The sequence below is a fragment of the Lepidochelys kempii genome, chromosome 9 (assembly GCF_965140265.1).
Source record: "Lepidochelys kempii isolate rLepKem1 chromosome 9, rLepKem1.hap2, whole genome shotgun sequence".
Lineage (NCBI taxonomy): Eukaryota > Metazoa > Chordata > Testudines > Cheloniidae > Lepidochelys > Lepidochelys kempii.
This window is the reverse complement of record NC_133264.1, coordinates 16,093,036-16,116,092: the sequence shown is the minus strand read 5'-3', so window position 1 is coordinate 16,116,092 and position 23,057 is coordinate 16,093,036. Positions and strand designations below refer to the sequence as shown.

Sequence of the window (23,057 nt, the reverse complement as noted above, 5' to 3'; positions counted from 1 at the left end):
GCTGCAGGGCAGGCGAGCTCCCCCCACCCCCGCCTCTTCCCCCAGCATGCTGGGTTCCTGCCCCTCCTCCTCTCCCTCCCTGCTGCCCATCTGCTGATGGCCCTTGTGAGGGAAGGGGAGAAACCGAGCTGCTCCAGGGAGGAGGCAGAGAAGGGGTGGGGACGGGGCCTTGGGGAAGGGGGGTGGAATTAGGGCATATCCTCTCCAGCCCCCTGCCGTGAGCCTCTCTGGGCAGGGGGCTGGGAGCACCCCCACGACCCCAGCCCTCTGCCCTGACCCTTACACCCCCCCCACACACACCCCAGCCCTCTGCCCTGACCCTTGCACCTCCCCTCAACCCCAGCCCTGACTCCAGTACCCCCACACATACCCAGCCCCCCACATCCCATGCCCTGACTCCTGCACCTCCCACACATACCAGCCCCCTCACACCCCGTGTCCTGACTCTTGCACCCCCCACATTCCCACCCCCACCCTGAGCACTAAACGGGAGCTCCTGCACCCTCCCACATTCCCACCTGCACCCCTCGCACCAAATGGGAGCTGCCCAGGTAAGCACTCCACACCCAAACTGCAACCCTGAGCCCCCTCCCTCAGTCTAGCTCCTGGCCAGACCCTACACCCCAACCCCAGCCTGCTCCTTCACCCCCAGCCCTGTGCTCAGTGCACTCCCACCCTCAGCTCAGTGCAGAGAGGAAGAGAATGGGCTAGAACCAGGGGGAAGGCAGGTACCCACTCTATGTACCCTGCTGCCGGTCTTGGGTTCTGGCTGCCAGCCCCTTGCCAGCCAGGGTCCCTGCTGCAGGCCCCGCTCAGCCTGCTGCCAGCCTAGGTGAACGGAACCCCAGGCTGGCAGCGGGCTGGCGGCATAAGATCAGCATTTTAATTTAATTTTAAATGAAGCTTCTTAAACATTTTGAACATCTTGTTTACTTTACATACGACAATAGTTTAGCTATATAATATATAGACTTATAGAGAGAGACCTTCTAAAAAACGTTAAAATGTATTTCTGGCACGCGAAACCTTAAATTAAAGTGAATAAATGAAGACTCGGCACACCACTTCTGAAAGGTTGCCGACCCCTGTCCTAGTGTGATGCGAAGAAAGTAGTACTTCATCACAGAGCAACACAATACAAACAGGTGGCAATCCTGTCCAGTCAGAAAAGGGAAGTTGAATAAATCCCTCTTGTGCACGTGTGTGTGTGTGTGTGTCTCTCTCTCTCACGCAGACACAAGTTCCTGGACACATTAGCTACCCATGTTAAAGGCTACTCTTCAGCACAGCCTTCAGAGTAAAGGGTGGATGGCAGAAAGACGAGACTGTGTTACTACATAAGATAACTTGTGCAGATGTCAGTGTTTACGAAGCAATCTTGGATCTGCTCAGCATGTTACTCCCAGAGACTGAGTCAGGTTTCTGAACATTCACTTTCCAGGCATTTCTTTTATGGAAACCTCTTGCTTTTCCTTTTTCCTTGAAAGTAAGATCTGCTTAAAAATCTGAAAGGTCGGCAACACCTTTGTATTAGCAAACCAGCTCCTTAGCAGTGATGAGCAATAGGGACAGAGTGGTGTCAAATGTTTCATCCCTTATTTCACCAGAGAGGGCATGCTAGTGATCATCAAGAGCTTTCTGAAAGTGGGGAGAATAATCTGTCAAATGATAATTAGAACAGAAATGCTTCATTTTTGTGCTGTCAAGTCATTGCTTAGCAGTGTTCCTCTCACTGGATGACAAAAGGCATAGTCACCTCTACAACTGCTGCCAATTAGGTGCTCTTGCAAAGGGCAGCTATTCAGTTCCCAAGAAGAGCAAATGCTTGGCCTCATATCACACTGCAGGGATTAAGAGAGACATTTTTATGGGGAAAAATGGGAGCCTTTGAAACCCTCTGATTTATTGGGCTGCCTAATGTGTCGAACTGGCCAGAAAATCTCATGTTTTGAAAAAGAAATTGGGACAAAGTCAAAAATGTGAAATTTTCCACAGGAAGGGGTTTCTGTAACAATTCCCTTCTGAGAGCCAAAACAGAATGTTTCAGCTCCCCACCTGGAAGACTCCACCAATTTCACTCTCTGCCTACAGCAGAGCCTTCGAGGTGGGCAGCTGCGGTTTCCATTTCCCCAATGCCGGGGGGGCGGGGGAGGTCAAGATTTTTTTTGACAAATGAAATTTTCCTGTGGAAAAGTTTTGCACAAAGGGCATTTTTCCATTGGAAAAGCCATTCTGATGGAATATTCCTGCCCAGCTCCCCTTATTAAGGATGCGATCCTGCAGCCTTTAAACAAGCACTTAGAACTGACTCTCATTTGGGTCAACAGGAGTCTTATAGCTATGGCCCTACCAAATTCAAGGTCAATTTTGGTCTATTTCATGGTCATAGGATTTTACAAATTGTAAATTTAATGATTTCAGCTATTTAAATCTGAAATTTCACAGTGTTGTAATTGTAGGGATCCTGACCCAAAAAGGAGTTATGCGGGGGCAGGTCCACAAGGCTATTGTTGCGTGGGGGTGGGGGGAGGATTGCAGTACAGCTACCCTTACTTCTGCGCTGCTGCTGGCGGCAGTGCTGCCATCAGAGATGGGCAGCTGGAGAACAGCGGCTGCTGGCTGGGAGCCCAGCTCTGAAGGCAGAGCAGCTGCCAGCAGCAGAGCAGAAGTAAGGATGGCATGGCATGGAAGTGCCACCTTTATTTCTGTGCTGCCGCCTGCAGAGCTGGGCCCTCAGTCAGCAGCCGCCACTCTCCGGCCCCCCAGCTCTGAAGGCAGCAGCGCAGAAGTAAGGGTGGCAATACCACGACCTCCCTAAAATAACCCCGTGACCCCCTGCACCTCCCTTTTGGGTCAGGACCTCCATTTTGAGAAATGCTGGTCTCCCCCATGAAATCGGACTAGTATAGAGTAAAAGCACATAAGACCAGATTTCACAGGGGGAGACCCGATTTCACAGTCCATGATGTGTTTTTCATGGCTGTGAATTTGGCAGGGCCCTACTTAAATAAACAAATATTCACTTTGTAAGTTTCTGGACGGATCTCTGCAAACGATCTTCAAACCTGACCTGTAATATGCCTGGTATACTCATGCTAGCTTTTACCTAAAGAAAAGGGCTACCAAACTGTACCACAGTTTTCTGATTTATACAAATGACCCTTCTGGGAGTTTTAGGGAGCTCAGCATAATCATCACATGTGTTACTTAATACACACCTGAATCAACCTCTCTGATGGTAAAACACAAGTGCATGCTCAGGTAGGCAAAATATGCCTTTTGCATTATAAAGTATGTATATTTTTAAGGTAGCTGGTATATCATTTGAAGTGCAGTCAGTCTTACGTAAGAAATATGAAAAAGTCTTAGAACTGGCCAATTTTCACCATATCTACAAAATATTTGGCTAACCTTCCTAAACCCAAGATTATTCCCATATTTTTAAGCTCCAATTTTTGGGGGGAATTTCTCCAAAAAAATTAACAAGAACTAAAACTCTTTATGGATGGGAATGAAGAGATTGAGGCCATCCTGGATAAGTACAATAAGCACTAGAAGAAAAATACTTCTCTGAAGGCTGAAGTGCTGGCAGCAGAGATGCAGGCATATGGTCCCAGCAGTGAAAGAGCTACGGTCACAGTGGATCACCCACATACACTTAACACTGAGGCACTGAAGGTGAGTGACCATACTAGAAAAGGGGACGGTTGGTATGGGAATTACACCGGTCTGTAAAGCGGTGGAAGATGGGAAATGGCAGAGAGAGAGAAGCAAGTCAGTTGCAACCTGGCCTTGTAGCATAACATCCTGTCCTGTGACCTAGTCTGCTCCTGATTCCATCACAAGCCACAAAAAAGCCAGCAAGACAGGGAGATGTTGCCAAACCCATCACTGGAATGGTTGCCTTGTTATGTATGCTTGGCATAACATACATCTAGAGAGGGGCTGGGTCTGAGTCACAGCACCATACCACTTAGACTGCCTGCCTTCCGACTGTGTTGGAAATAACAGGATTTTTTTTTTTTTGAACTCACTCGCTGCTTCTCCGCTAGTCAAAATATCTTCTGCTCAACAGGACTGAGCAGCAGACAGTGAAACACTGAGGCTGACAGAAGAGATTTCCAATTTGTCACCAGACTTGGAACTTTAAAAGCCCCCAGGAGCAGCACTGTCTCTGCAAAGCCAAGGCCAAGAACAGGATGGAGAATGGAGAATGAAGTGTAGCACTATGGCCAACCTCCTATCTCGGCATAAGGAGATTTGCTAGTTCTGCTCAAGCTGGAATATCAAACGGTTTTGCGGGAGCACAATCCACAAGATTGACTGGGGGGGTTCCTGAGGCCTCTAATTTCAACTTTTTCTCCTATTCAGGCCTGCTTCATGTATCAAAAGATGCTGTCTTTTGTACAGAATACTACATCATAGGGGAGATAAAAATCTGATTTTTTAAAATAGATTATTTAAATTGGATTTTTTTGATTTTGTTAATTATAATAATTTTTTTTAAAGTAAGCCTGTTTAAAATGAAATCTGAATTTAATACAAATATGTTAATGTCTAAACTTATTATAATCTGTTAAAACATTTAAATACAAATTAAGTATGCTGAATCTATGAGCCTCTACCAAAATGTGAATGAAAGGTTACTTTTCTATACAAAAAAAGAATCAGGAGGACAGCATTTAAATTTTGACACCAAGCTTTATAAAACACAATAAGTCAGGTACTGTATTAAGGGCTTGTTTTGTTTATCAAAAATAAATTTTATATGCCGTTTCTGTGTGTTCAACTAGATTAAACAGTTACCATCCTAATGCAGCTTGGCACAAATCATGAGGAAAAATATAATTATCTAGTAAATAAGCAATATATCATTCACCATTTTCTAACATACTAAAATGTACAATTAATATGTACCTGAAAACATTAAGCTATGAAATGTCTTAAAATTATATCGCTATAGTATGCTCCTAGCCAGCAAAAAGATATGCCAAGTCTAGCGTAAAGGATCTATTTAGTTGTAAATCAACATGTTTTAATGCTTATATCAACCAATGAGAATGCACCTTTCTTTAGAAAATAACTGAAGTACAAATGGAAAAGTTGATTAAAATTTATTTAAATTGAGGCTTTTCACTTGGTGATTTAAATCACTGGATTTAAGTCACCTTGATTTAATTCAATCCACCCGTCTACATCACCTCTCTTATTTACGTGTTAAAAATGTTCTCTCCTTTTGATTTCAATTCAGTTATTTTAGATATTTTTAAAAAAACAAATTTCTGTTGCACAATAATTCCTAGTGCCTACTGCGAGGTGCTCAACATTTCTCTCCCATTGATTTCTGGTGGAACCGAATGTACACAGTACCTAAAAGTGAGATTTTTCTCTTTGTTTTAAGAAGCTGAATGTGAATTTTTAATGGGAAGAGAACCTCTTCAGAGTTAAGCCTTGTGGAGAACCTGGTTAGGGATGTTCTCCAGCAGAACTGCCAAAACTATCACTTCCTTCCCTCCCGACAGAAGTAGAAGTCCATCAATATATAGGGCATAAAAACATACCACAGACTTGTACCGCGCCCTGTGAGGTGCTGAGCACCTTCACCTGCCCCACCTCCCTCCCTCTCCCAAGAGCTTGATGTGCATTATCGGAATTTAGCACCACACCAGATTAAGCCCCTAGCTGGCATCCACACCCATATTCTCAACCACCCCAACAACAGCTTGATCATGATCTGATAGAGGATGCCCATTGCTATCTATCAAAGCAAGGGATTTGCCTCTGCTAGAGCAGTCACTGATTTTCCACAGGGTGCATAAATACATGCCAGAGCATCAGAGGTTAGGGTATGCGCAAAAGCAGCTTCTTGAAGTATTACATTCCTTATACAGATATAAAACACACCTGTTTGAAAAGTATGTATTGCTTGTGAAAGGGGCAGATTGAAAACACAAGTTGTCTACAGAAAGGTAGGGGATAGGCAGCGGGACACAAGCTTCTCCACATTGCACTGTCAATATGCCTTACACCTGCCACGAAGGCACTCTCTAAAAAGTAACTGGGTAGTTCAGTCTGCACTCCCAATCAGCCTTTGGCCTGTCCTCTGAGACTGGCTTGCAGGGGATCTTGTGGTAATTATCTTCATAAAAAGAACTGTCCCATGCCAATTTCCATATAGCCCCACCAATATATATCAGATCAGCCACTACCATCCTGGGCAGATTCATACGAGTGGCTTACGTTAGAGAAGTATTATATTCCATTCCCAACACTCTTAATCAGAGCCCACCATTCATTCATGAGACTTGGTACAGTCAAGGAAGGATGGTACACTTTTAATCTATACACCAGGTAACGCTGTCTTACAAACTACAATACACAGAAAATTATGCAAAGCAATATGGAATGCTATCCAGATTGGGTTTTTTCCCTTTTTTCTGGATTACTTTCCATGTGTCTACACTGAGCTGCCTAAGCCACGAATCTGCTTCTGCTCCTATGGTAAAGTCATTCTGAATGGTTATTCCCTTTCCTTTTTGTATTGACCCCCACACTACTCCCCTCCAACTCATTGCTTTGTATGATTGGTATAATTTGTCACTTTGCTTCATGTTCCTTTTTCTAGGTCACTGATATATAAAATGAACAAAATCAGTGTTACATGCTGAACCTTGTAGCACCTACCTAGTCACCTTTCTCCTTACTGAAATGTAGCTATTCACAGGTGCCTTCTGTTTTGGATATCCAAACCATCTCATTACACACTCCAAAAAGCTCACAGCCAATACCATCCTAGTGAATTTGCAGATTCTATGCCGCACTATACAAAAATTGTTCCAGGAGTTCAGATAATTTATGTCCAAGGCTTCCAGTTAACTCTATTTCATTTCTACTTCAAAGCATCCCATGAGTTCGTTAGACATGATCTCATTCTTATGTGAGCCCAAGATGACCCTCCTTCAATTAGAAAATAATTTCATAGGTTTTCCTTTGTTCTGCATCCAGTTAGGTTTTCTGTTGTCTCCGCCACTGCTGAATTCAAACCAAACGTCTGCAGGTTTCTAGATTTTCCATCAATCCCTCTTTAAACAGAGCGTCAAACTTTCAGGATTTTTCTTTTGCTAAAATTAGTTTTGTACCTTGTGGTAGCCCTCAGTGGTATAAGGCATATTTTATTGATTTATTTTATTTTATCTAGCTTAGTATTTTTCCAGTCAATTATATATTTGCTTTCTCCCTTTCAGTGGTATTTTCTTGTAAGACTAGGCTCAGCTGGGGAACTCTGAACAAGTTCCTGCATTCTGGTTGTTTGGTTGGCATGTGTTTTGATGAATGATATGGGACAGGTCTCTCCAGAGAGGCCTGCCTTAATCCTGTGTCATTTTTGAGGTGCTCATAGATTACAGATGGCACATACAACGAGAGCAATTTGCTGATGTCCTTACAAAAATACTACCACCACCAATAAAATGGGTTATAATTGCTGCACATTATTTGTGCTTTACACAAATAGCTGTGGGGTTTTTTTGTTTTGTTTTTAACAAATATTTGCATCCATTAAGACCGACAAGGATGAGCCTTTGTAGGTTAGTCCATGAGAGATCAGGGGAGTACAATACATACTGTATATTGAAATAATTTGTTGTATAGTATATTCGCATGAATATTAATATAATCCATTGAAAAAGTGTGTTAAATAGAATACTGTCATTTTTTAGACCCTTGCCAGCCAAATTAGTACTTAGAAATAAGGGATTATTCAGACAAAAGGTCCTGAATCATGGAGTTATTCCAGTTTAATACTGTGAAACTGTTTTATTCTAAGCATTAAACCAGAATAAAATGGAGTAATAGAATGATGAATCAGAGGTACAATCCCCAGAAAGGTTCATGTGTAAATTATTTACCATTATTGAAATACAGACATTTCACCAGATTTCAAATCACTTTTGCATGCCCACGGTGAAGCATTTTAGTGATTTAAAAAAACCATACACGTAAGCAAAATACAGAACAAAGGCTTCATTAATAGTGAGGTGCCAAGATTCCCAGAAAGGAAAAAATCAAATTATTGAATGACATTCTGTAAGATGTCTATATAGTTTATTTTTCTGATGCTGCTTTATGTTAAGAACAACCATCGCCATGGTCCTTTGATAAGGATTCAGTCTCTCTCAATTTATATCCTGGTATTTTCAGTAACTATTCTTGCCTCTCATTCATTTTAGATTGCTCTGCCTATGATATTACTTGTTTGGGATTTGTACAATACAGAGTCTTTGTTCAACCAAGAATTCTTGTCACAGATTCCTCACTTCAGACCTGATCCAAAACCGAGTAAAGTAAATAGAAAGACCCCCTAGTGACTTCAAAGACTTTAGATCAGGCCTTTGGAGACCACTCCTCCACTTCTTAAGCAGACAAAATTCCCACTGAGCTCAGGATCAGGCCCTGCAGTAGTGCAAAGATGTACAACTGTATATTGTTGATTGATACTTATCTTAGTTCGCAGCATAGATTATCTTTAATTGATCCAGTGTTTTTTCTACCTGTCTTAGTTTTCATCAAAATACGTTCAGTGCACAATCTTAATTGTGGTCTCCTGGTGGATGCAATTTAGTTTTCATTTTTTGTTCCGGATACAAAAGGAGCTGATCTCATATCACACACATATGTAAGTTCCCAAAGGGTTAGGTGGCAGATTGTAAATTTGAATCTCTCATACCCTATTGAAATAAAAGTATAAAACTCATGTAACTGCTGAATACAGCTGACCAGAGGAAGCCCATTCTGTTTCACGGCAGCTTTGGAAGTTTCAAAATTTGTTTTCGTTCCATGTTAGAACAAAAACAAAACCGTCCCAACATTTTTGCAAAAATGGAATTGTGTCGAAATGTCAGTTTGCAATTTGAGAAGAGGAGTTGAAATATCAGCTAGAGTATGAGTGAGTGTAGACTGGTGGTTAGGGTACTAGTCTGGCAGGCAGAAGATCCCGAATCAAGTCTCTGATCTGTAAGGGTGACCAGATGTCCCATTTTTAAAGAGACAGTCCCATTTTTGGGGACTTTTTCTTAGAGATGTGCCTATTACCCTCCACCTCCTGTTCTATTTTTTCACAGCTGCTATCTGGTCACCCTACTGATCTGCCTGATTCAAAGCAGAGGGGTTTTTCTCCCCTGGCCACGTCCCAGATTACAGAGTATCCCTCAAAAACATCTGTCAAAACCAAAAAAATGTCTTCACAAAATATTTCTGCTTCAACACACCAGCATATTCCAACCAACTCTACCGCTGATCAGTTCGATGCCATGGGACTAGGCAACACAGCAGGAGATTTCAACTTTCCATTGTGGGAAGGATGGTCATTTGGCTCAGGACTGTCACTCAGAAGATCCAGATTCTCTTTTAGTCCATGAACTTCTTATAGGACCTTTGGCAAAATTACTGGCCTAAATTACTGAGGCCTACATTTTCAAAAAGTATGCATTAAGTCATCCAGGACTTTTATTTTCAGAGATACTAAATACACAGAACTGTGATTTACTCTTGTGAGAGCAGAATGGGGCTCAGCTCATCTGAAAGTTAGGCCCCTTTGTGCCTCACTCATATTGGACACCCAAAAACGGAGGTGCCCAAAATGAGTAGACACTTACAGCTGTAAGTAGCCATAACCTCTTTATCAGTTTTCTCATCTGCAAAATGGGGCTAATGCCAGCCACAAAGGGAGAGGCGGCAAGTTTGAGAGACTTAATTAGTTTTTAAAGCTCCTTAAGGTCACCAACTGGAAGGTGCTAGAGAAGAATCCCACCCTCTCCCAGGTTACTGAGCTGTTTGTTCTCCCTCTTTGAATCTCTCGTTTGGAAGAGTTATAGTTTATCAGTCACCGAGAGATAATAGTCCTTTCCTCCCTGAATTTTGTCTCCACTTTCTCCCCCTCCCCACTGCCTTTCCCTGTGCATGAGTGCACAGCCCCTTTAATCTTCATTTCAGATGTACTTTTCTTGAAATTACACATGTATTATCTGCAGTGGACAGTGCTAGTCACCTATTTCTCCTCAAAGGACACTGTTTGACCTTGTACTTGCTTGCAGTACCTGAACATTACCTATGATACATTCAAACAGGAATCACTTTCCGGTAGCTTTTATTAGCAGCAAACCAGCTATCTGAAAAGCTATTGCTCCGGGGGCTTTTTTCTCCCCTTTTTTCCCCCAAATGCAGCATTTTTCCCAGGCAGAGATATATTATGGTGATTCAGATGCTGACAACTGTGTAAATCACGCCCAGGCAAGAATTATTGATGACCTCATTCCAGTGAAGTATTATATCATCAGACTGCCCCATGGTATTTTGATCTCAGAACCCTGAAATTGAAAAATGCAAGCTCTGTTTTGCTTGAGAACATACCAGAGCATTTCTTCTAAATTACCCCATTTCACAACAGCAGTGAATACTTATTTTCCTTTATTAATAGACTCTCCCTCCCATTTTTCTAATTTTGAATTAAAATGCTTTCCTACAGTTATTTTAGCATTATTAGCTCTTGTACAGTATCTAATTTTAAATTATAATGAATGGTGCATCCATCATAACCACCTCTCAAGCAGGCTTATCTCCTGGGAGTTGTTGTGATTAACAACTCCCATGTGACGCAAGTCAAATTCTTTATACCCAGCTCCAGCCATATTGCCTGTTTCCTTAAATTGGTACTCTGTTCTTTTATTAAATGATAATTAACTCATCTCTTCTTCAAGAGCTGGTAGTTCTTGCATTCAAAAAGAAGGCTGAGAATGGGCCCCAATAGGAAAAGAAGTTTTAAATTGTACACTTTAGCTTTAAAAAGTTACTAGTCACATTTCATTTTTTCCTGTTTTACATGCTGAAATAAGTTTACCTACAGGCTCACCTGTGAGCTCATGAGATTTACAGTATAGATGCTATTCTCACCCAGTGTAACAAATTCCTGTGCTGAGGACACATTACTAGATAAATTGAGCACACACTCATCTGGAGAGTTGGAACCCAGGCTAGAAGAGAAATTCAGTAACTGCTAGGAGTACCAGGTGCTTTTAGCCCTGCCCAGCCAATAGAGGGCGACATGGCTCACATATTACAACAATTCCAGCCCTTACTCACTCTACAACGTTGAACATTTGTAGTGGCATAACCCGCTCCTTTCTAAGCATAACTTGTATCTCTGTATCACGTCAGTAACAAAGGAAGATAAGACTTTTTTTTGTCCCTGCCACAGGTCTAGCCTAGTAGATGGTGGTTTTCCTGTAACCAGTGTGGTACTGGTTTAATTGGTTTGGCCAACCTTCCTCATATAGCAAGGCATCCTACAATAAATGACCTCATTTACTGATGGTGCTGCTTTGCATGGATGCCCTCTGGTACTCTATCCATTGCTGAGGCACTGTGGGATAACTTCCCAAATGTGCCCCAGAATGCACTGATACAAAAACACAGGCAGGTTGCATAGTAGATGTGGATACACACAGTTCAACCATGGTGGAGAACGAAAAGCTTCAGCGAGGGTGCACGGATCACACTGTGTTTGTTCTAACTGCATCAGAAAAGTGTCTCACATGGATTAAACACAGTTGTTGTAACTATAGTTTTGTAGTTCGTTCGTGCAGGATCAAAGTCTCTTCCTGCATCACATACGTCTTTGCTCAAGTAATAAGCAAGTTCACTGTAATCTTGAGTCATGTAGGAGAGTCTGGTATACATGTATAGCAATGTGCATGGCCAGCTGGAATAAGACCTACTCATATGTTATGAATTATGTATCCTTAGTAGCTTGCAGGCAAAGAGGAAATAAGCCCCAATGATACTGACAGTTAAAGGAGAGTTTTACTGCACCACAGATTACTAAACAACAATAACATCATCACCAGAATGGGCATGCTACTTTGCTACTAACAGAGATTTTGATGAATCAGCAGACAATGTATTGAACCCAACTGCTCTTCCTTGTAGTTTCTTAAAGAGATTTCCTTAATGGGGGTCAGCATGTTTTATAGCTTTCTTACAAATCTCATGATTGTATGCCTGGCTGGTTTCTCTAAGCTCTGCTAATATATGATCCATGTACCAAGCCTTTGGCCTTCAATCCATGATCATTGCAAAGGCCATCCTAACTATACAACTCAAGTTTCTACTAGAGATGTCCACACCAATGTAGTCTATCCTCCTCCTTCAGTTGGGGCAACTCACATTTGGCCCTACACAACCTTATGTCATTTCCTACCAGGCAAGTCCAACCATTTGACCATCTCACCATTTTAATTTCCGTGATGAAGAGTTTTCTGATTCTTTTCTTGTGGCTGTTCAAGTCTCTGTTCTGTATGTTAGGGTGGGTCAAATTACAGTTTTATATACTCTACCTTTTAACTTTACCGGCATCTTTTGATCACAGAGTGCAATAATTTGACTTTTCACAGACTCTTAAGATTCTGACAGGTTTCAGAGTAGCAGCCGTGTTAGTCTGTATTCGCAAAAAGAAAAGGAGTACTTGTGGCACCTTAGAGACTAACACATTTATTTGAGCATAAGCTTTCGTGAGCTACAGCTCACTTCATCCCAAACCCTACACCCCCTTTCCTGGGGAAGGCTTGATAAAAATCCTCACCAATTTGCATAGGTGAACACAGACCCAAATCCTTGGATCTTAAGAACAATGAAAAAGCAATCAGGTTCTTAAAAGTAGAATTTTAATTGAAAAAAAAAAGTAAAAGAATCACCTCTGTAAAATCAGGACAGTAAACACCTTACAGGGTAACCAGATTCAAAACATAGAGAATCCCTCTAGGCAAAACCTTAAGTTACAAAAAGACACAAAAACAGGAATATACATTCCATTCAGCACAGCTTATTTTATCAGCCATTTAAACAAAACAGAATCTAACGCATATCTAGCTAGATTACTTACTAAGTTCTAAGACTCCATTTCTTTTCTGTTCCCGGCAAAAGCATCACACAGAGAGAACCTTTGTTTCTCCCACCCCCCCTCCAGCTTTGAAAGTATCTTGTCTCCTCATTGGTCATTTTGGTCAGGTGCCAGTGAAGTTATCCTAGCAGGTGAAAGGGTTTTTCCTCTGGCCAGGAGGGATTTTAAAAGGTGTTTACCCTTCCCTTTATATTTATGACATGACTCCCAAATCACAGATAGGGTGAAATGCTGTCTGTGATTTCTTCCTGGAGCTCTAGGAGAAAACAGAGTTAATAAGACACATGCACCTCTAAATATACTACCAAGTATATAAAGACTAACAATATTTTCCACATCTCAAGGATGATTTTAACCAGTTGATTCTGGGAAACTTTCATGGGAGAGTGCATCAGCCACTTTGTTAGAAGCTCCTGAGATGTGTTGGATGTTGAAATCAAAATCTTGGAGAGCTAAACTCCACCAAATAAGTTTTTTGTTATTTCCCGTGGCAGTATGAAGCCACTGTAGCGCAGCATGGTCGGTTTGCAGGTGGAAACGCTGTCCCCAAACATATGGGCGTAGTTTTCCAGAGCGTAGACAATGGCATAACATTCTTTTTCACTGACTGACCAGTTGTTTTCCCTCTCAGACAGCTTCTTGCTGAGGAACACTACAGGGTGGAATTCTTGATCCGGTCCTTCCTGCATTAAAACTGCTCCCACACCACGCTTGGACGCATCTGTGGTTACTCGGAACGGTTTGTCAAAGTCTGGGGCCCTTAGCACAGGGTCAGACATGAGTGTCGCTTTAAGCTGGTTAAAGGCCTTCTGACACTCTTCGGTCCACTGAACGGCATTTGGGACAGGCCACTTTTGGATAGCATCCATCTTGGCATCCACTTTGGCCTGTAGAAAGTCAGAGAAACAGGTTCAATCCTTCTTAGGCTTGGCCAGTTATTACAGGCGATTTGTATCACAATACAGCCAAATCACCGACCCACTGACAGACCTAACCAAAAAGAAACCTTTCCCGCCGTCTGAGAGGGAAAGCAACTGGTCAGTCAGTGAAAAAGAATGTTACGCCATTGTCTACAAGTGAGTTGTAGCTCATGAAAGCTTATGCTCAAATAAATTTGTTAGTCTCTAAGGTACCACAAGTACTCCTGTTCTTCTTAAGATTCTGTTACTCCTCAATTTATTCAGCTCCCAGCAGCTTCTTTGTTGATCTTAGTTCATTAAAAATCCACAGGAGATCTTAATGTTTATCTGTTAGGGCCATTTGCTGTTCATCTGTCACAGGACTTCATGTAGATAGTAAATGAGTACTCATTTCCTGTGTGATGGATTCTTTCATTCATGGGATGCTGGACTTCTTCAGCTTTGGGGGACAAAACTTCTGCTTCCTTTAGGCTCTTTTATGTAGTTTCTTAAAGTGAAACATAGCTGTATGTTGCAGAGTTCTGCAACTAGAGAAATGGAATTTGGTTTACTTAACAATAAAAATAAAGGATTTCAAATTTAATACTTCCTGACAATTTGTTGCCTATCTTTTGGGTCAGCTTATGGCTGGATTTAAAATGAAAAGAGCTCAACCAGCCTTGAAAGTTTTGTGCAAAACTTTCAACTCATAAGGTCATCTTGAACTGACTCTTCCCAGAAATTTGGCTTAAATCAATCTTCCTTCCATTAATGACATAGAATGGGGTTTGGTGTTGAGACTGCTCTCACTGAAGTCCCTGAAGCACATAATCCCTATGCCAGGTACAAGCAGCATTTTCCACTCTTTCTATTCTCACAAGTCTCATTAACATTTGGACTTTTATTTAAAACCCCTGGTCCTGGAGTCAGGTGGTTACATGAGAATCCCAGCTTCCATTAAAAAACCAAAACAAACGATCAAAAAACCCCACAACTTTTAGTCATCCCGGTTGCCGAGAAGAGCTCGAAAGTCTGAAACCTAAAGCTCCAAAACCAGAAGGCAAATCTTATTAATGTAAGCCAATCACAATTTTTAGGCCTGACTCATGATTTTTGAACGATTGGATTGGGCACTAGAGCACAAGGCATTGTATACCCAAATAAAAAGTATTATATACACACATACACACAGTGAAACAGCAAGGTAAAAAATTGCAACGAGAATGTTTGCCACGACGGGAACATTCTTTCACCTCAGGCAAAGACGGGGAATTGCAGAGGCCAGGAAGGAAACATTAGCAAAAAGGACTAAACTATGCTTTTATTCCCATAGCGCATACACACACACATGGGATGCCAACCCTCCATGATTATCCTGGATTCTCCAGGAATTAAAGATTAATCTTTAATTAAAGATTATGTCACATGACAAAATCTGCAGGAATATGTCTAACCAAAACTGGCAACCTTACACACACACACACACACGATATATGCTGATATAGCAGCTGGCTAGTTCCAGCTCTGAGGTACATGTCTGGCTGGAGCTCGCCAGAGCACTCCCTTGCTTGAGAACAATATTTTGGAAAGGAGAACAAGAGAAAATGTATTCTGAGAAAATGAACATGTAATACAAATGGCTTCTTATTAGTCCCTGCTATTCTAGTGCTCAGACCACAGATATTAAGCCAGCTTTGGGACTTGTTATGGCTATCAAAAAACACCCCTAACTAGCCAGAAGTCATCTGAGCAGCAGCAGTATTATGGAATCCCTGGTGTAAATTTGAAATTTCGCTTAAAATAAAAACACAAACAAAAAGAAACAGTTGACGGATCTTCCAAACAAAAGGCTTTTATTATATTCCACCACTGATGAATTAGTCCTGACAAAGTGGAAGGAAAATCAGGCCCCATGTCACAGCTGCAGCACCGAGAAGCCTAGAGAAAGCAGCTCACTGGAGTGTCTCTCTGTGGGCAGTCACAGCTCGACCCTGCAAGGTGTCTGTACAGAGTACCTTCGGCTCCCACTGAATTGTCAGCTGCTCAGCACTTGACAGAGTCAGGCCACAAATGAAGGCTTAATTCATCAAAACATTTTGAAGGATTTTATCAGTTGGCACCCAAAGGCAGTAAAAATTTAGGATTGCAGCTGGTAGGATTAAAACATCTAAATCACTCAGCACGGTCCTTAAAGCAGCATTTGTGAAGATAAAACAACAAACATAGCAGCAGCAGCAGTGGTGTAGCATGAATGTGAAGAGAGATCTGAACAGTTCCATCAGAAAAGGGATTGCTATCGTAAAATTTCCATTCCAGCGCCTCTGCTTTACTTCCACTCCTCATTCTGAAGTAAACCAGATTCAGACAGAACACTGATAAATAAATGCAATATTGCCAAACCTCAAAGGTCTGAGCCATACCCCCGAAAGGTCATGAGATTAATGTCAATCATAAGATTTTTCTAAAAGTTTCTTTTTAATTGGAATTCTGTTTTGTGAGCCTGTAGGGCTCACATTTTCAGTTCTTTTTTCCACAGTTCATTTAATCATCTGACTCTAGAAATTGGGGCTTTAAGGAAAAACTGCAGAATTGTGAGTGGCAACACGGCATATGGGATGGTCTCAGCCATTCAGAGTGCTGGGACAGTTAAAAAAAATTACAAAGCTAACAGTGTTAGGAATCATTAGGAAAGTAATAGATAATAAGACAGAAAATATCATAATGCCACTATATAAAGCCATGATACCCCCACACCTGAATATTTCACTCATTTCTGGTTGCCCCAGTTCAAACAATGATATTAGAATTAGAAAAGGTACAGACGAGCAAATAAAAATAATTAGGGATATGGAACAGCTTCCATATGAGGAAAGATTAAGACGACTGGGATTGTTCAGCTCAGAAAAGGGACAAATAATGGAGGATATGATAGGGGGCTATAAATATTGAATGGTGTGGAGAAAGTGCTATTTACCCCCTTCACATAACACAAGAGCCAGGGGTCACCCAATGAAATTAATAAGCAGCAGGTTTAAAACAAACATAAGGAAGTCGTTCTTCACACAGTCAACCTGTGGAACTTGTTGCCATGGGATGTTGTGAAGGCCAAAAGTATAACAGAGTTCAAAAAAGAACTAGATAATTTCATGGAGGATAGGTCCATCTATAGCTATTAGCCAAGATGGTCAGGTTGTAACCACATGCTCTGAGTGTCCCTACACCTCTGACTGCCAGATGCTGGGACTGGACAACAGGGAATGGATGAGTCGATAACAGTCCTGTTCTGTTCATTCCCTCTGAAGCATCTGGCACCAGCCACTGTTGGAAGACAGGATACAGGGCTGGATAGGCCACTGGTCTGACCCAGTATAGCCATTCTTATCTACCTACTAACAGGAGTACACCTTACTAGATGCAGATGTTTGCTGTGAATAAGCACCATGAGCAAATCAGACTGCACAGATTTGCATAATCGTTCTGGGGTAGTTTCGGTCCTTAGGAGCAACACCGGGAGGCAGATGGTTCTCATGGGAGCTCAGCTGAGGGAAGCATGGCGTCCACTGGAAGCAAAGGCTTCACACCTGCTACTACTCCATTTGTGGAACACCTTACTCTCCACCCTGCCAATTTTACTGGCTGGTGCGGTGGGGGCAGAGCAATGACCTTACCACCTCAGTGCACCCTTTGGGGCACTGTGCCTCCCGGTGAAGTAAGGATAGACAAGACCTGCAATTCCAACTAACCCTCAAATGGGCCCCAAGCAAGGATTCAGCAACAACTCTTTAGATGCTTCTCTCTCCTTTCCATCCCTCTCCCCAGCTTCCCCTCCTACAGGCCAACAAGGCTCTTGCTCCTATAATAAATATCCTGCACAGGTGTGCTCACAATGCACAACTGGGTGGTGGCAATCCCAGACTCTCCTGGTTCAGACTTGAAGCACAAACATATGGCTATGCTGCAGTTATTCCATGAAAGTAGGCTACTGACCTGTAAAGAAGAAAGGGATTAGAGTTTTTACCTTGTAACCAGTAAGCACCTTCATGTTATAGCTGTAATATTGCTCTCATACTGCTCGCCATCTCATTCAATTTTGACTTTAAGCCAAGCATCTTCACATTGAGCCTGCTGCTCACGATATCTCCCCTGAATTAAGTGATAGCAACAAACCAGTACTACTATTTATGTTGATTTCAACATATCAGCTTTAAAAGGATTCTTGTACCAGTTTCTCTAGGTGCAAAAATTCAATCAAGTAAATGGACATTCAAATATAATCAAACTAAAACATTCGCTATTGTACTTTCCCTACAGCAGAGGTCGAGCATCACCCCTTCATACTGGAAGTACACAACACAAATGGTTTTCATTGAAATAAAGATCAAGAAATGCATCTTATCTCCACTGGAGATTGTTAAATAAAGTCAGCACAGCTTTCAAACCAAACTAGTGAGATGATTATAAAATTTTCTGGTCTTGTCATTGCACAAGCTCATTTCTTACACACTGCACCATATTACTTCCCTCTGTCCCTCCCCCCACCTCCATGCTTAAACTCAATTTTAGATGTAAAATATTAAAAGATCCCATTTAAACATGGAAACAAACATTTTAGAAACTTAATGACCATTTGCACTTATATTTGCTTGGATAAAATTAAAGGGATCATGATCTCTCCTACTTCCAAGTGTTCTCTGATCACCAGCTAAAGCCAAGAAGAAAGTACTCCAGAATCAGGCCTGGTGAGGATTTTAATATCCTTGTTTTAAGCTTCTGGTGTTGACCACTGTCAAAAGGTAGGACATCAGGTTAGATGGACTCCGTTGGGCTAGGTTCTGTACCAACAGAACAAAAAGATGGTTGCTGCCCTAAAGAGTTTACAATCCAAGCTAAGTATTTTTTGTTGGCATTTTGCTAGCTTCATGTGTTTTTAAACTGCTACTGGTAGCTACAAATACTTTCTAGTGTAAACATAAGAATTAAAATATGGTGTGACTTTTTTAAAAACCCTCAGTTATGACTTTCACGTTTTTTCACGATGACAAAACCCACTAGCCTTAACAATAACCAAGAACCCGGGTTCCTAATGCTTTCGGTACATTCTGTTGATGGTTGAGCCAACAGTTGTTTCCTGTGGGACTGATCAGCTGTGTTTGTGTATGAAACTGAGGGGCTCAGAGGTAATCAACTGTCCAGTTTAGAAGATTAGAGCAGCAGAAGGGGAAGTGCAGCACATGTATACACAGTCTGCAATAGCAAACAACCTCACTCTTTGATCCTTTCCGTAGGGTCACTCAGAATGTGGCAGAAGTAAACTTCAGGAACAGAAGAACAAATAGTCTTCTATATTTAAGGTAGATAAATTTGGGGACCCTGTCAATCCTCATCTCAACTGGTTTATCACAGCTAGACCTAAAATGGCTTCCTCTTCTAAGGAGAGCTAACCTGACAAGGAGTGAAAGGAAACATGGCTGACAGTCAATATCAGTCTTGCTCCAGTGAGTATATCGTAGAAACTGGAGAGTCTTAAAACAGCAAGATGTATAAAAAGAGTCAGAGGGCAGAATGGCTCTGGGACTGGTAAAGGTACACAGCCTTTAACCTCTCTGTTCCCAGTTCAAACCCATTGCATGTTTGTAGCAACTGGAAGACATTTACTTGGCAGGGCACAGTCACTAAGAGAGTCTGGTATTCTCAGAAGTATTTAGTGTCCACATCACAAGAACCAGATACAAAAGCCTTTATCCTGCCAGGCCTCATGTGGTGTGCATCAGGGAGCCCAAGAAATGGTGGCCATGTGTGGATTAAGTGCCAGGCCTAGATTTCTATGCTGAGGAGACCTCCAATGCCCTTTGTGTGCCTCCTCCCTAGGTGTGCAAATTAAGAGAAGGATGGTGTCTCATTGGAAGATAATGGTGTCTGATACCTTACTTATCTATGCAGTCCCTTCTTTGGCCTTGTTCCTGTTACTAAGCAGAAATAGTTTGGCAGTTTTACAGCAGTTCTCTCACTAATCATGGCATAGGCTCCCCAGCACCCTCTCTTGTTAATTACTTTTTACCTTTCATTTTTACGCAGAAGACTATAAATGACAGTGCTGTGCAGCTTGAGGCCCTAATTGACCCCTTTATTGGCTATCTAAGCAGAGAAGCCAGGGACTGAATGGGTCTGGAGACAAAACTACCTTCCCATAGCAGGGAAGTTTGCACTGTTTTGGTATCTCTGGTGAATAAAGAGAGAGCTTCAGTCTCTTGGGCTGTCAGTCCAGATCGTTTTCACAAGCAAACTCTCACAAAAGAAAAAAATTAGGCCAGACTGCCATTCTAATCAAATGGAAAACACGCCTACCCCTTCTTCCCTCCCTCCTCTCCCCCCCCCCCCAAAAAAAAAAGACATTCAGAAGCAGCCCATATTTGGTTGGCATATTCCATCTTTAGGTAATTAGTACAAAGGGCTTCTCAGGTAAGCCTAAGAATAAATGGCAACATTCAAAAGAGATGCTTAATACTGCAGTCCGCTTTCAAAGATTAATGAGCAGGAGATGCAGAGAGATCCAACTGGCTCCCCTTAGGCATCTCTTTCCTTCAGCTCTTCCAAGTCAGGCTTCAACAGTGAGTCAAACCACATCAACATTTGAACAGAGAAAAAAAAATGACAAGCAAGAAAATGTCTCTGAAGACACAAACCCCAGTGACCACCAAAGCTTCAAAAATACAGTCTGAACAAACATTCACAGGATAGCACTCCCCCCTCTTCTGCTCACTCCCTTTAAACCACTGAAAGAGTGCTCTTAGAGAATCAAGTTCAGAGACACAATACCACCAAACTATTCTGAAACACAGTTTTTTAGATCAATGTTGTTAGAATTGACCTATTAATTGGAGACATTCACTGTGTTTTAAAGGGCAACAATCAAAGTTTTGTGGCTTGGGGTTTTTTTGTTTGTTTTTTTAAGTTAACCCCTTCATAGGTGCATTTCATCGCTATAGGAAATGACTTTGAAATGTGCTTTGTGCTTTCAAAATGCTGGTACACTATTTAGGGCATCAGTGTGTGATGTATTATGTTGGGTACTTAGACACCCTCAGTACCATCCTATGAGAACACCTCAATCTTTAATGTATTTATCTCTGGTAAATACTACTCCCATGAGACTGAAGTGCTATTGTCCCCAATTTACAGAAGAGAAACAGACACAGGAAAAGACCAAGTAACTTGCCCAAAGTCACACAGGAAATCTGTAGTAGAGTGGAGACTTGAACCCAGGTCTATGTCTCAGGCAAGTGCCCTAACCACTGGACCACCTTTCCAATCATTATATCTTATCTGATAAACAAGACACTTCATCAAGCTAGCCTTAGTGCCATTAAAAATCTGGTTTTTGACACCTAGAACAGTATTTTCCTCTGCTTAGAGAGAGATATCCCATGATATCACAAATACTGAAGGGTGGCAAATGTTAAGGTTTTAATGGAACTCACGCTGCACATTTAAAGAGACACACACACACACACACACTTACTTTTAAAATCAGTCATATCCAGAACAGGTTATTTCTAGTTTTCTTTTCAAATAGAACTCAAAATTTTAAAGGGACCAAAACTAAAAATGCCTGGAAAAAATGCCTATCATATTTAGATAATAACTAGAAAGATATATTATGCATCAGAGAGATGCCGGGTTATAGGAAGCAGAGAGTCAGACATACTCCCTGATCTTAGGAATCTATTGCTTTCAGTTCCAGTCCTACAGTGAGGTCCAGTTCCTGAGTGAAGTCCCATTGCCTTCCAAATAGAGCTTATTTCAGGATCAGAGCCTTAGACCAAAAAAAAAAAAAAAACAAACCCCAACTAAACAAGAAATAGCTTGGAAGAAAGCCTGGAATTAAGATTGCTTATTAAGGGAAGGATTTCCTGGAAGAAATTAGTTAGTTTTTTCGATCCTCACAAAGTCGCATGAAATTTCAGCTTGCAAAAAAAATTAACATTCATTGAAAACCACAACAACTATATGTCTCCCCACTCCAGGCTCACTTTCCCCAGAAAATCCCACTGAGCTCACTTCCCTGATGACACCACATTGCACCATTAACATTAAAATGAGGAAGAGAGACCTTTGAACAGGCAAGGAATCCCACAATTTAATTACAATAAACTTAATATTTCTGATGCTTCTAAAATCTAAGAAGTAATTAATCCACTTAAAGATCCTCTCTGCTTCATGAGAGCTCTGGCACTGCACGCCATGGTGCCTCTACCAACCTAATTCCAGTCTGTCACATGACAAAACTCACATTACCACTGCTCTTCTCCATCCTTGGTCTTGGTTCACTACCCGCAAAACACAATAGGGGCCAGATCCTAAAGTCACATAAATTGGCATAGCTCCACTATACTCTAAGGGGCTGTGCTGATTTGCAGCAGTTAAGGATCTGGCCCTAAACATGTTCCAAATGCTGAGCATTTCTAAATTAGACCTTGAAAGAAGAAACTTACTCTGAAATAATTGTACATTTGAATATTCTTTTGCAGTTGGGAAATACCTCGGGGTCTGCTGCCAATACACTGCATCAGATATCAGAACAGCCTTGTTTTACTTTTCTCAAAGTTACCAAGCAAATTGCACCTCTGAACCCTCGTGATGGGTGCAATCCCATCAGGTCTCAGGGCTCTAGCTGTCAATTCTGTCTTGGGGGTGGGATCACAGGATCCCCCCTCTCTCAGACAAGACCTTGGCTGCAGTCCCACATACCTTAGGGCCAACCCCTGCAGTTCTGTTCCCCCTGGGGCAATAACGGTGGAAATCAGTGGCCAAACTGCTTTTTAAAGCAAAGCATTATTTATTTAGAACAAAAGCATTTCAGAGAAGACATGTCTTAAAACAATAAAACTGAGGAGGCTGTTTGCCTGTCTAGCTCTTCCCGAAGGCCAAAGGGCCCACTTCTTTAGACTCCTTCACAGCCTCTCTGCGCCTCCCACTATAGCCAGCATGTGACAAGTGGCACCTCCCCTCCCCCTCAAAAAAGGGCTTTTTTACTGTTTTACTCTTTTGATCTCCAGGCTCCAAGTTTTGGCCAAAACAAGGCATGCATCTGGCTGGAGATAGGACCCAGGCAAGGCCTTCGAAGCAAACAGCTCACCCCATCATCTTTCAAGTGTGAGCTGGGATGGGATATTATCTAGCTCTGGTGTGTTGCTTTCCTCTTCGCT

General features: G+C 41.8%; 1 protein-coding gene across 12 annotated transcripts in view; it reads right to left on the bottom strand.

The window, feature by feature from the left end:
* Positions 1-23,057, bottom strand: part of TNIK (TRAF2 and NCK interacting kinase) — a 321,027-nt gene that overhangs the window by 213,331 nt on the left and 84,639 nt on the right. The gene's annotated exons all lie outside the window — the stretch shown is intronic.